Source organism: Callithrix jacchus, chromosome 14, assembly GCF_049354715.1.
Source record: "Callithrix jacchus isolate 240 chromosome 14, calJac240_pri, whole genome shotgun sequence".
Lineage (NCBI taxonomy): Eukaryota > Metazoa > Chordata > Mammalia > Primates > Cebidae > Callithrix > Callithrix jacchus.
Genome location: NC_133515.1, coordinates 14,678,899 through 14,691,842, shown reverse-complemented (window position 1 = coordinate 14,691,842; position 12,944 = coordinate 14,678,899).

Sequence of the window (12,944 nt, the reverse complement as noted above, 5' to 3'; positions counted from 1 at the left end):
ACAAGAGATCACTCTCCTTGGACAGACTGTAATTCAATAGCACAACTTGGGAGCAAGCCACCTTCCCCTGCATTCTACCACCCACTCTAGTCACCCTGTGATATACAGAGGTGCCATATCACCTGTCCAGTGGGGCACCATGGTATCCCACTTGGATGCAGATAGAATGAGCCTACAAAAGAACTGAAACGCTGTGAAACGCAACCAAGATTCATGTTTACTTGCACTCTCCATACCACATTTGAGCGATTTGACTAGAGAAGCATGTTCCATTTTGTAAAAGAAAAGTCAAAATTTCAAAAATAGACAAGGTGAGAGAATTTGGTCTGTATAAAGCTATAGAATTAGCATGTATATATTTGCGGGGTTTTCAAAGTACTTTCACATCATCTTAAGCATCCTTCACTGTCTACTTGTGTGAGCGGGTAATATTATTTTTGCTTTAAAGACGGGGAAGCAGTTTTCAAGAAGACAAATGACTTGTTTGTGATTACATAGTCATTAAGTATAAAAATTCAAGATTCAAACTTGGAGCTTATGATTCCAGATCACCAATTTTTCTTTTCTGAATGTTTACCATGAACTACATAAACATAAATGTGTATGTATAAACAGTGCTAAATTCTCTGTTATTCATGTGGCAGATTTAAAAGTGAAGGCTCCAGTGGACAACATCTTCTGTTACTCACACTCCCGTGCAGTGATACCAATCAGAATCCCGAAGGATACAATCCCGAACACCGAAATGCCAAATGCTAAAATTCCTAAAGACTCAAATTGCCTAAAGTCTAAAATCCCTAACGTCCAATTGAATCCCAAACTACAATGACAGATTTGGAATTAGGCGTGATCAAGGCTTCTAAAAGTGAATTTCAAGTTGCCGCCAGTGAAGTTTGTTTTTTTCCATTCAGTCCTACGCATGTGGTCAAAAATTCAGATGAGCGGCTTAGCCAAAAGATGTGGCAGCGATGAAAACTTCACTTTAAAAATTCATCATCTGTCTACATTGGCATTTCTTCCACCAGATGAAATTCTAGAACTTTTAATAAATTCAAGCTACATTTGCTTGAAGAAGACAGAGAAGTTATTGACTGGTTCAAAAATAATTATGGGCTTTTTATAGTTTCCAGGATTAGTACTAGACACTAATATAGTAGGATAAGAAGACACTTAAGCAAAGCTGGTGCTTTTCAATCACCAGGATTGTTTCTGCCAAATCTACATAGGTGTACATGCAAAATGGATTTCTGCATGCCCAAAACAACTTAGAAGCATAGCACAGACAATAGAAAAATTTAATAGGGAATGCTCATGTTGGGGTATATTGAATCATAAAAGAATTTCAGTAAGAGTAGAGGTACATAGAAAGGAACATATTCTCCAAGGAGAGCCACGGCCCTAAAAGAAAAAAAAGCAGCTGGCTGGGCACTGTAATCCCAACACTTTGGGAGGCCAAGGTGGATGGATCACCTGAGGCCAGGAGTTCAAGACCAGCCTAACCAACATGGCAAAACCCCATATCTACTAAAAACCCACAAAAAATTAGCTGGGCATGGTGGGATGCACCTGTAGTCCCAGATACTTGAGAAGCTGAGTCAGGAGAATCACTTGAACCCAGGAAGCTGAGGTTGCAGTGAGCTGAGAATCTTTCACTCTAGTCTGGGTGACAGAGCGAGACACTGTCTCAAAAAGAAAAAGAAAAAGTAAAAAGGCAGTTATTCATCAAGACACAAAACTTCAAAATACAGTTAATAATAGTGAGAGTCAGTCAGCTCTTATGGACTATCTCCATTCAATTGCCCAATTTCGTCATTGCAACATTTCCAATACTAGAGGCACAAATTGTATAAAGACTTTTAGAGAATTTTAGTTCATTTTATGCATTTTTTTGCAAACTTGATTCCACAAAGTGCATTATTGCAATGTTGACTTTGTGTGTAAGTATTGTGCATGTATGTAAAAATGTTGAAACTTCCTCAATAAGTGAAGAGGTGTCCTTTTTGTATATCACGTTACTGTACTGAATACTGTAAACAATTGCAACACAGTGGTATTTGTCAATCTAAACATAGGAAACATACAGCAAAAATATGGTATAGATTGGGGCAAAAATAATTGCATTGTTTACCATTACTTTTAATTAGAAAAATTAGGAGTATAATATGAATAGTGTACTCTTATGGTACCACCATCATATATGTGATCCAATATTGCCCCAAACATCTTTATACAGCATGTAACTGTGTCTTCTTTGGTAAAATGTCTTTTCATGTTTTTTTTTTGTTCATGACCTAATTGTTTTTGTTGTTTTTGAGTTTTGAGATTGTTTTTTTTTTTTTAAATTCTAGTTGTCTAATTTTTGTTTCTTTCACTCTGTACTTTTTCTATCTTCTTAAAAAATCTTTCATGGAGCAAAAATGTTAAATTTTGATGAAATCCAGTTTTTCCCATTTTTCTGTCCTAGCTTATGCTTTTGGTGTCAAATCTAAGAACATTTTGCCTAGTCCTGGATCCTAACGATTTCCTTTTATATTTTTTTCTAAAAGTTTTATATCTTTACATGTGACATTTAAGTCTGTGATCCCCTTTTACCTCGGAATGTAATTATACTTTAAGATAACATAATCATACTTTGAGATAAGATCTTTAAAGAGGCAATTAAGTTAAAATGATGCTGTTAGGGTGGGACCCTAATCCAATATGACTGGTGTCTACATAAGAGGAAGATACATCAGGGATGTACACAAACAGATGAATGACCATGTGAAAAGGCAGAAAGAGGGTGACCACCTGCAAACCAAGGAGAGAGGCCTCAGAAAAATCCAATCCTGCTGGCACCTTGATCTTAAACTTTTAGCCTTCAAATCTCTGAGAAAATAAATTTCTATTGTTTAAGCTATCCTGTCTGTAGCATTTTGTTGTGGCAGCCCTACCCAACTGTTATACTTGTGTATCAATTTGGAAAGAATTAATACCTTCATCTGGTTGAGTCTTCCAATCCATGAACATAGTGCATCTCTCCATGTTATGTAGATCTTTGTTTTCTGTCTTCAGCATTTGCAGTTTTCAGTATGTGAGATCTATACATGTTATGTTAGGTTTATACCTAAGTATTTCATTTTAAGTAATCAAAAATGGTCTTAAAATTTTAACTTCCATTTTGAGTGTTTTTTGCTAGTGGGTGAAAATACAATTGATTTTTGTGTATTTCTCTTGTATTTTGTGACCAAGCTTAGTTCACTTATTAGTTCTAGAAGTGTTTCAAGGGTGGATTCCTTGGGATAGTCTGCATATATAGGCAACCATGTTTCTGCATACAGCGACAGTTTTATTTCTGCTTTTCTGATCAATTTGCTCATTATTTCCTTTTCATGCCATATTGCACTGTTTAGATCTTTCAACATTATGTTCAATAGCGATGGTTAGACACATCCTTGCTGTGTTTCCAGTCTTTGCAGAAATAATTTAGTCTTTCACCTTTAAGCGTAATGTTACCCATAGCTATTTTATAGATGCTTTTTACTTGGCTTAGGAAATCTTCAACATTTTCTATTTTTTTTCTGAGAGATTTTATCATGGGTGGATATTTAATTTTGTTGAATGTTTTTTCTCCATCAATTGGCATGACCATGTGGCTTTTCTTCTTTACCCTGTTACTATGTGGTAGACTATACTGATTAATATTCAAATACTAAACGAGCCTGACATTCCTGGAATAAACCCACTTGATTGCCTTTTACATATTGCTGAATTCTATTTATTAATATTTTGTTAAGAACTTCTGCATCTGTATTCATGAGTAATATTGGGCTATAATTTTTTGGTCTTTTTTTTTTGGTAGTGTCCTTATCTGGATTTATTATCAGAGTTATATTACTTTCATAAAAAGAATTTGGAAACATTTTTTCCACTTCTATTTTCTGGAAGAAATTGTGCAAAATTAAATTCACCCATTTTTTTTTTTTTTTTTGATTAGGGTCTCACTTTATTGCCCAGGCTAGAGTGCAATGGCTCCCTGAAGCCTCAACCTCCCAGGCTCAAGTGATAGTCCCATTTCAATCTCCCTGATGGGCACCACCATGCCTGGGATTTTGAAAAGCATGATTTTGTAGAGAGAGGGGTCTCCCTATGTTCCCCAGGCTGGTCTGCAACTCCTGGGTTCAAGTGATCCTCCTGCGTTGGCCTCCAAACTGTTGGGATTATACGGATGAGCCACTGTGCCCAGTGTTAATTCTTTAAATATTAGGGAAAAAAATCATCAGTGAAACCACCTGGACCTAGAGATTTCTTTTTACAGAATTTAACATACAAATTTAATTTTCTTAAAAATTATAAGGATTTTAGAATTATGTATTTCATATAGGTAAGTTGTGATAATATGTAATTTTTGAAGAACTGTTCTATTTCATCCAAGTTGTCAAATTTGCATGTGTACAGTTTTTCTTACTGTTCCCTCATTATCCTTTTTATATTGGAGTCTCTGTGGTGATATCACATTTTATTCTTAACACTAGTAATTTGTATCTTCTCTCTTTGTTTTTGTCAGTCTTGTTAGATGTTTAATTGTATTGATCTTTTCAATTAACCAGCTCTTTGTTTCATTGATTCTTTTTATTGCTTTTCTGTTTTCAATCTCATTGGTTTCTCCTTTAATCTTTATGCTTTCTTCCTACTGCTTGCTTTGAATTTATTTTGCTTTCTTTGTTCAAGGTTCTTGAAGTGAAAAGTTGAATTATTGATTTGAGACACTGTATCTTCCCTAATGTATGCAATTAATGCTATAAATTTCCTTTTGAAAACTGTTTTACCTTTATTCTATACATTTTGCTATATATTTTTCTTTCAATCTCTTGTATTTTTAGAATTTTCCTTGAGACTTTCACTTTCACCCATGGATTAGTTAGAAGTATATTGTTTAATTTCCAGGTGTATGGAGATTTTTCTTGCTATCTTTCTATTGCTTTTAGTTTGAGATTATGTGATTAAAGAATACACTATGATTTCAATCCTTTTAAATTTATTGAGGTTTGTTTTGTCACTCAAGATACACTCTATCCTGGTATATTTTCCATTCCACAAGCACTTGAAAAGAATATGCTCCCTACCTGCTGTTATTCACTATCATGTTCTTTAAGTGATAATTATGCCCTGGTGGTTGATGCGTAAGTGTTTTTTTTTTTTTTTTGAGTTTTGTGTTCTTGTGATTTTCTGTATACTTTTATGTCAATTATTGAGAATAAGGTGTCAAAAAATCTTCAACTAATACAGTGACTTTGTATGTATTTCCCTATAGTTTTACCAGGTTTTGCTTTACATATTTTGCAGCTCTTTTGCTTGGGGCATACACATTTAGAATTGCCTTGTCTTCTGTGTGGTCTAACCTTCTATCATTATTTAGTATATTCTGGTCCTTGTAATTTTCTTTGCTCTGAAGTTCACATCATCTGATATTTGAATATTCATTTCTGCTTTCCTTCAATAGTGTTTGCATGACTCTTTTCATATCTTTTCATTTCCAGTCTACCTATGTTGTTATATTTGAAATAAGTTTATTGTAGATAGCATGTAGCTGGGTATGGTAGGTTAAATAATAACCCCAAGATGTCTACAGCCCTAATTACTAGATCCTGTGCAAGTTACCTTATATGACAAAAGAGACTTTGCAGATGTAATTAAGAAAGGCTCTTGAGGTGGGATATTATTCTAGATTATCCAGGTAAGCCCTAAATGTAATCACTGATTCCCTACAAGGTGAGTCAAAGGGAACTTTGAAGTAAAAGTGAAAATCATGTGATGGAAACAAAGATTTGAAGATGATAGGCCATGATTCAAGGAATGCAATGAATAGAGCCTAGAAAATAGAAAAGGCAAGAAAATAGATTTTTCCCAAGAGTCTCCAGAGAAGGTCCCGCCCTGCCAACAGCTTCACTGTAACCCAATGAAACTGATGTTGGACTTACTGTCTCCAGAACTTTAAGCAAATCCATTTCTGGTGTTTATGTTCATAAGTTGTTTCAGTAGCAATAGGAAACTAGTGTGTCAGGTCATAATTCTTAAACCATTATTTGTCTTTTACTTGGCATATTTAGACCATTTATATTTACTGTAATTCCTTTTTTTCTTTTTCTTTTTCTTTTCTTTTCTTTTCTTTCTTTCTTTTTTTTTTTGAGACAGTGTCTTGCTCTATTGCTCAGGCTGGAGTGCAGCGGCATGATCTCAGCTCACTACAACCTCCACTTCCCAGTTTCAAGTAATTCTCAGCCTCAGCCTCCAGAGTAGCTGGGTGCCTGCCACCACATCCAGCTAATTTTTTGTGTTTTTAGTAGAGATGGAATTTCACCATGTTGGTCAGGCTGGTCTTGAACTCCTGACCTTATGATCCACGCACCTCGGCCTCCCAAAATTCTGAAGACACCAGCGTCCAGCTCTTTTCTTTTCTTTCTTTCTAGTTTTCTTTTTTTTTTATTCAGAGTCTTGCTTTGTGGTCCAGGCTGGAGTGCAGTGGCATGACCTTAGCTCACTGCAACTTCTGCCTCCTTGGTTCAAGTGACTCTTGTGCCTCAACCTCCCAAGTAGCTGGGATTACAGGTGTGTGCCAGGATGCCTGGCTAATTTTTTTTTTTTTTTTGAGACAGAGTCTTGAACTGTCACCTGGGCTGAAGTGCATTGGCATGATCTTGGGTCACTGCAACCTCCGCCTCCTGTGTTCAAGCAATTCTTCTGCCTCAGCCTCCCAAGTAGCTGGGATTACAGGCATCTGCCACCATGCCCAGCTAATTTTTTTTTTTTAAAGTAGAGATGGGGCTTCACTATGTTGGTCAGGCTGGTCTCAGATTCCTGACCTCACTATCTGCCCACCTTGGCCTCCCAAAGTGCTGGGATTACAGGCGTGAGCCACCTTGTCTGGCCTTGTTAATTTTTTTTATACTTTTAGTAGAGATGTGTTTTTGCCATCATGGCCAGGCTGGCTCTCCAACTCCTGACCTCAAGTGATCTGTCCACCTTGACTTCCCAAAGTGCTGGGATTACAGATGGGAGCCACTGCACCTGGCCCACATATAGTAATTTCTGATATGGTAGACTTAATTCTGCCATTTCATTCTTTGTTTTCTTTTGCTCTGTTTTTCATTTTTCTATTTACCTTTTCCTGCTTTCCTATGAATTACTTGAATACTTTTAGATTTCCATTTTGATTTATTTATAGTGTTTTAAAATTTACAGCATACTTCAGAGATATTGGGGATTCAGTCTCAAACCACAAAAAAAAGTAAATATTGCAATAAAATGAGTCAGAAAAAGTTTTTGGTTTCTCAGAGCACAGAAAAGTTATGTCTATGCTATTCTGTCATCTATTAAGTATGCATTAGCAGTATGTCTTAAAAAAGGCCCATAACCATTTAAAAATACTTCATTGTTAAAAATGCTAATAATTATCTGAATCTTCATCAGTCATAATCTTTTTGCTGATAAAGGATTTTGCCTTCATGTTGATGGCTGCCGACTAATCAATTGGTGGATGCTGATGTTTGAAGTGACTGGTAATTTATTTATTTTTTCTTTCTTTCCTTTATTTTTGGGAGGAAGTCTTGCTCTGTCATCATTTTATCAGTTATGTAAACTATAGAGCTCTTTTTTTATTGCATTTTAGGTTTTGGGGTAAATGTGCAGAGCATGCAATACAGTTGCATAGGTACACACATGGCAGTGTGCTTTGTTTGCTTTCTCCCCTTCACCCACATTTGGCATTTCTCCCCAGGCAATCCTTCCCCACCTCCCCCTCCCACTGGCCCTCCCCTTTTCCCCCCTATAGACCCCAGTGTTTAGTACTCCCCTTTCTGTGTCCATGTGTTCCCATTTTTTATCACCCGCCTATGAGTGAGAATATGCGGTATTTCATTTTCTGTTCTTGTGTCAGTTTGCTGAGAATGATGTTCTCCAGATTCATCCATGTCCCTACAAACGACACGAACTCATCATTTCTGATTGCTGCATAATATTCCATGGTGTATATGTGCCACATTTTCCCAATCCAGTCTATCATCGATGGGCATTTGGGTTGATTCCAGGTCTTTGCTATTGTAAACAGTGCTGCAATGAACATTCGTGTGCATGTGTCCTTGTAGTAAAACGATTTATAGTCCTTTGGATATATACCCAGTAATGGGATTGCTGGCTCAAATGGGATTTCTATTTCTAAGGCCTTGAGGAATCGCCACACCATCTTCCACAATGGTTGGACTAATTTACACTCCCACCAACAGTGTAAAAGTGTTCCTTTTTCTCCACATCCTCTCCAGCATCTGTTGTCTCCAGATTTTTTAATGATCCCCATTCTAACTGGCGTGAGATGGTATCTCAATGTGGTTTTGATTTGCATCTCTCTGATGACCAGTGACGATGAGCATTTTTTCATATGATTGTTGGCCTCATATATGTCTTCTTTCGTAAAGTGTCTGTTCATATCCTTTGCCCACTTTTGAATGGGCTTGTTTGTTTTTTTTCCTGTAAATCTGTTTGAGTTCTTTGTAAATTCTGGATATCAGCCCTTTGTCAGATGGGTAAACTGCAAAAATTTCTTCCCATTCTGTTGGTTGCTGATTCATACTAGAGACTGTTTCTTTTGCCGTGCAGAAGCTGTGGAGTTTGATTAGGTCCCATTTGTCTATTTTGGCTTTTTGCCAATGCTTTTGGTGTTTTGGTCATGAAGTCCTTGCCTACTCCTATGTCCTGGATGGTTTTGCCTAGATTTCCTTCTAGGGTTTTTATGGTGCCAGGTCTTATGTTTAAGTCTTTAATCCATCTGGAGTTAATTTTGGTGTAAGGTGCCAGGAAGGGGTCCAGTTTCTGCTTTCTGCTCATGGCTAGCCAGTTTTCCCAACACCATTTATTAAACAGGGAATCCTTTCCCCATTGCTTGTTTTTGTCAGGTTTATCAAAGATTGTATGGTTGTAGCTATGTTGTGTTGCCTCTGATGCCTCTGTTCTGTTCCATTGATCTATATCTCTGTTTTGGTACCAGTACCATGCTGTTTTGATTACTGTAGCCTTGTAGTAGTTTGAAATCCGGTAGTGTGATCCCCCCGCTGTGTTCTTTTTGCTTAGAATTGACTTGGCTATGCGGGCTCTCTTTTGGTTCCATATGAAGTTCATGGTGGTTTTTTCCAGTTCTGTGAAGAAAGTCAATGGAAGCTTGATGGGTATAGCATTGATTCTGTAAATTACTTTGGGCAGTATAGCCATTTACATGATATTAATTCTTCCTAACCATGAACATGGAATGTTTCTCCTTCTGTTTGTGTCCTCTCTGATTTTGTTGAGCAGTGGTTTGTAGTTTTCCCTGAAGAGGTCCCTTACATTCCTTGTGAGTTGTATTCCAAGGTATTTTATTCTTTTTGTAGCAATAGTGAATGGCAGTTCGTTCTTGATTTGGCTTTCTTTAAGTCTATTATTGGTGTAGATGAATGCTTGTGATTTTTGCACATTGATTTTATATCCTGAGACTTTGCTGAAGTTGCTTATCAGTTTCAGGAGTTTTTGGGCTGAGGCGATGGGGTCTTCTAGGTATACTATTATGTCGTCTGCAAATAGAGACAATTTGGCTTCCACCTTTCCTATTTGAATACCCTTTATTTCTTTTTCTTGCCTGATTGCTCTGGCTAGAACTTCCAGTACTGTATTGAATAGGAGTGGTGACAGAGGGCATCCTTGTCTAGTGCCAGATTTCAAAGGGAATGCTTCCACTTTTTGCCCATTCAGTATGATATTGGCTGTTGGTTTGTCGTAAATAGCCTTTGTTACTTTGAGATACGTTCATGGATACCGAGTTTATTGAGGGTTTTTAGCATAAAGGGCTGTTGAATTTTGTCAAATGCCTTTCTGCATCAATTGAGATAATCATGTGGTTTTTGTTTTTGGTTCTGTTTATGTGGTGAATTACGTTTATAGACTTGCGTATGTTGAACCAGCCTTGAATCCCCGGGATGAATCCTACTTGATCATGATGCATAAGTATGTTGATTTGCTGTTGCAATTGGCTTGCCAATATTTTATTGAAGATTTTTGCATCTATGTTCATCATGGATATTGGCCTGAAGTTTTCTTTTCTTGTTGGGTCTCTGCCGGGTTTTGGTATCAGGATGATATTGGTCTCGTAGAATGATTTGGGTAGGATTCCTTCTTTTTGGATTATTTGGAATAGTTTCAGAAGAAATGGTACCAGCTCCTCTTTGTGTGTCTGGTAGAATTCGGCTGTGAACCCATCTGGACCTGGGCTTTTTTTGTGTGGTAGGCTCTTAATTGCTGCCTCGACTTCTGACCTTGTTATTGGTCTATTCATAGTTTCAGCTTCCTCCTGCTTTAGGCTTGGGAGGACACAGGAGTCCAGGAATTTATCCATTTCTTCCAGGTTTACTAGTTTATGTGCATAGAGTTGTTTGTAATATTCTCTGATGATGGTTTGAATTTCTGTGGAATCTGTGATGATTTCCCCTTTATCATTTTTTATTGCATCTATTTGGTTGTTCTCTCTTTTCTTTTTAATCAATCTGGCTAGTGGTCTGTCTATTTTCTTGATCTTTTCAAAAAATCAGCTCTTGGTTTTATTGATTTTTTGGAGGGTTTTTCGTTTCTCAATCTCCTTCAGTTCAGCTCTGATCTTAGTTATTTCTTGCCTTCTGCTGGGTTTTGAGTTTTTTTGATCTTTCTCCTCTAGCTCTTTCAATTTTGATGATAGGGTGTCAATTTTGGATCTCTCCATTCTTCTCATATGGGCACTTATTGCTATATACTTTCCTGTAGAGACTGCTTTAAATGTGTCCCAGAGATTCTGACATGTTGTGTCTTTGTTCTCATTGGTTTTGAGGAACTTCTTTATTTCTGCCTTCATTTCGTTGTTTATTCAGTCAACATTCAGAAGCCAGTTGTTCAGTTTCCATGAAGCTGTGTGGTTCTGGGTTGGTTTCTGAATTCTGAGTTCTAACTTGATTGCACTATGGTCTGAGAGGATGTTTGTTATAATTTCAGTTGTTGTGCATTTGCTGAGCAGTGCTTTACTTCCAATTATGTGGTCAATTTTAGAGTAGGTATGATGTGGTGCCGAGAAGAATGTATATTCTGTGGATTTGAGGTGGAGAGTTCTGTAAATGTCTATCAGGTTTGTTTGCTCCAGGTCTGCGTTCAAGCCGTGGATATCCTTGTTGATTTTCTGTCTGGTTGATCTGTCTAATATTGACAATGGAGTGTTAAAGTCTCTCACTATTATTGTGTGGGAGTCTAAGTCTCTTTGTAAGTCATTAAGAACTTGCCTTATGTATCTGGGTGCTCCTGTATTGGGTCCATATATGTTTAGGATCGTTAGCTCTTCTTGTTGTATCGATCCTTTTACCATTATGTAATGGCCTTCTTTGTCTCTTTTGATCTTTGTTGCTTTAAAGTCTATTTTATCAGAGATCAGGAATGCAACTCATGCTTTCTTTTGCTCTCCATTTGCTTGGTAAATCTTTCTCCATCCCTTTATTTTGAGCCTTTGTGTATCCTTGCATGTGAGATGGGTTTCCTGGATACAGCACACTACTGGGTTTTGGCTTTTTATCCAATTTGCCAGTCTGTGTCTTTTGATTGATGCATTTAGTCCATTTACATTTAGGGTTAATATTGTTATGTGTGAATTTGATACTGTCATTTTGATGCCAGCTGGCTGTTTTGCCCGTTAGTTGTTGTAGATTCTTTATTATGTTGATGCTCTTTAGCATTTAGTGTGATTTTGGAATGGCTAGTACTGTTTGTTCCTTTCTATGTGTAGTGCCTCTTTCAGGAGCTCTTGTAAAGCAGGGCTGGTTGTGACAAAATCTCTGAGTACTTGCTTGTTCGCAAAGGATCTTATTTTTCCCTCACTTCTGAAGCTCAGTTTGGCTGGATATGAAATTCTGGGTTGAAAGTTCTTTTCTTAAGGATGTTGAATATTGGCCCCCACTCTCTTCTGGCTTGTAGTGTTTCTGCCGAGAGATCTGCTGTGAGTCTGATGGGCTTCCCTTTGTGGGTGACCCGACCTTTCTCTCTGGCTGCCCTTTGTATTTTCTCCTTTATTTCAACCTTGTTGAATCTGACGATTATGTGCCTTGGGGTTGCTCTTCTTTCGGAATATCTTTGTGTGTTCTCTGTATTTCCTGCATTTGAGTGTTGGCCTGTCTTGCTAGGTGGGGGAAATTTTCCTGGATAATGTCCTGAAGAGTATTTTCCAGCTTGGATTCATTCTCTTCATCACATTCTGGTACACCTATCAAATGTAGGTTAGGTATCTTCACATAGTCCCACATTTCTTGGAGACTTTGTTCATTCCTTTTTGCACTTTTTTCTCTGATCTTGGTTTCTCGTTTTATTTCCTTGAGTTGATCCTCGACTTCTGATATTCTTTCTTCTCCTTGGTCAATTACGCTATTGAAACTTGTTCATGTTTTGCGAAGTTCTCGTATTGTGTTTTTCAGCTCCTTTAATTCATTCATATTCCTCTCTAAGGTATCCATTCTTGTTATCATTACCTCATATCTTTTTTCAAGTTTCTTAGTTTCTTTTTGTTGATTCAAAACATGTTCTTTTAGCTCACAAAGGTTTCTCATTATCCACCTTCTGAAGTCTAATTCCGTCATTTCGTTACAGTCATTCTCTGTCCAGCTTTGTTCCCTTGCTGGTGAGGAATTTTGGTCCTTTCTAGGCGGTGAGGTCTTCTGGTTTCGGGTGTTTTCCTCCTTTTTGCACTGGTTTCTTCCCATCTTCATGGATTTATCCACCTGTTGTCTGTGTAGTTGCTGATTTCTCGATTGGATCTCTGAGTGGACACCCAGATTGTTGATGATGGAGTATTTCTGTTACTTGGTTTTCCTTCTACCAGTCTAGCCCCTTCGCTGTATGACTGCTGAGGTCCACTCCAGGCCCTGCTTGTCTGGGGT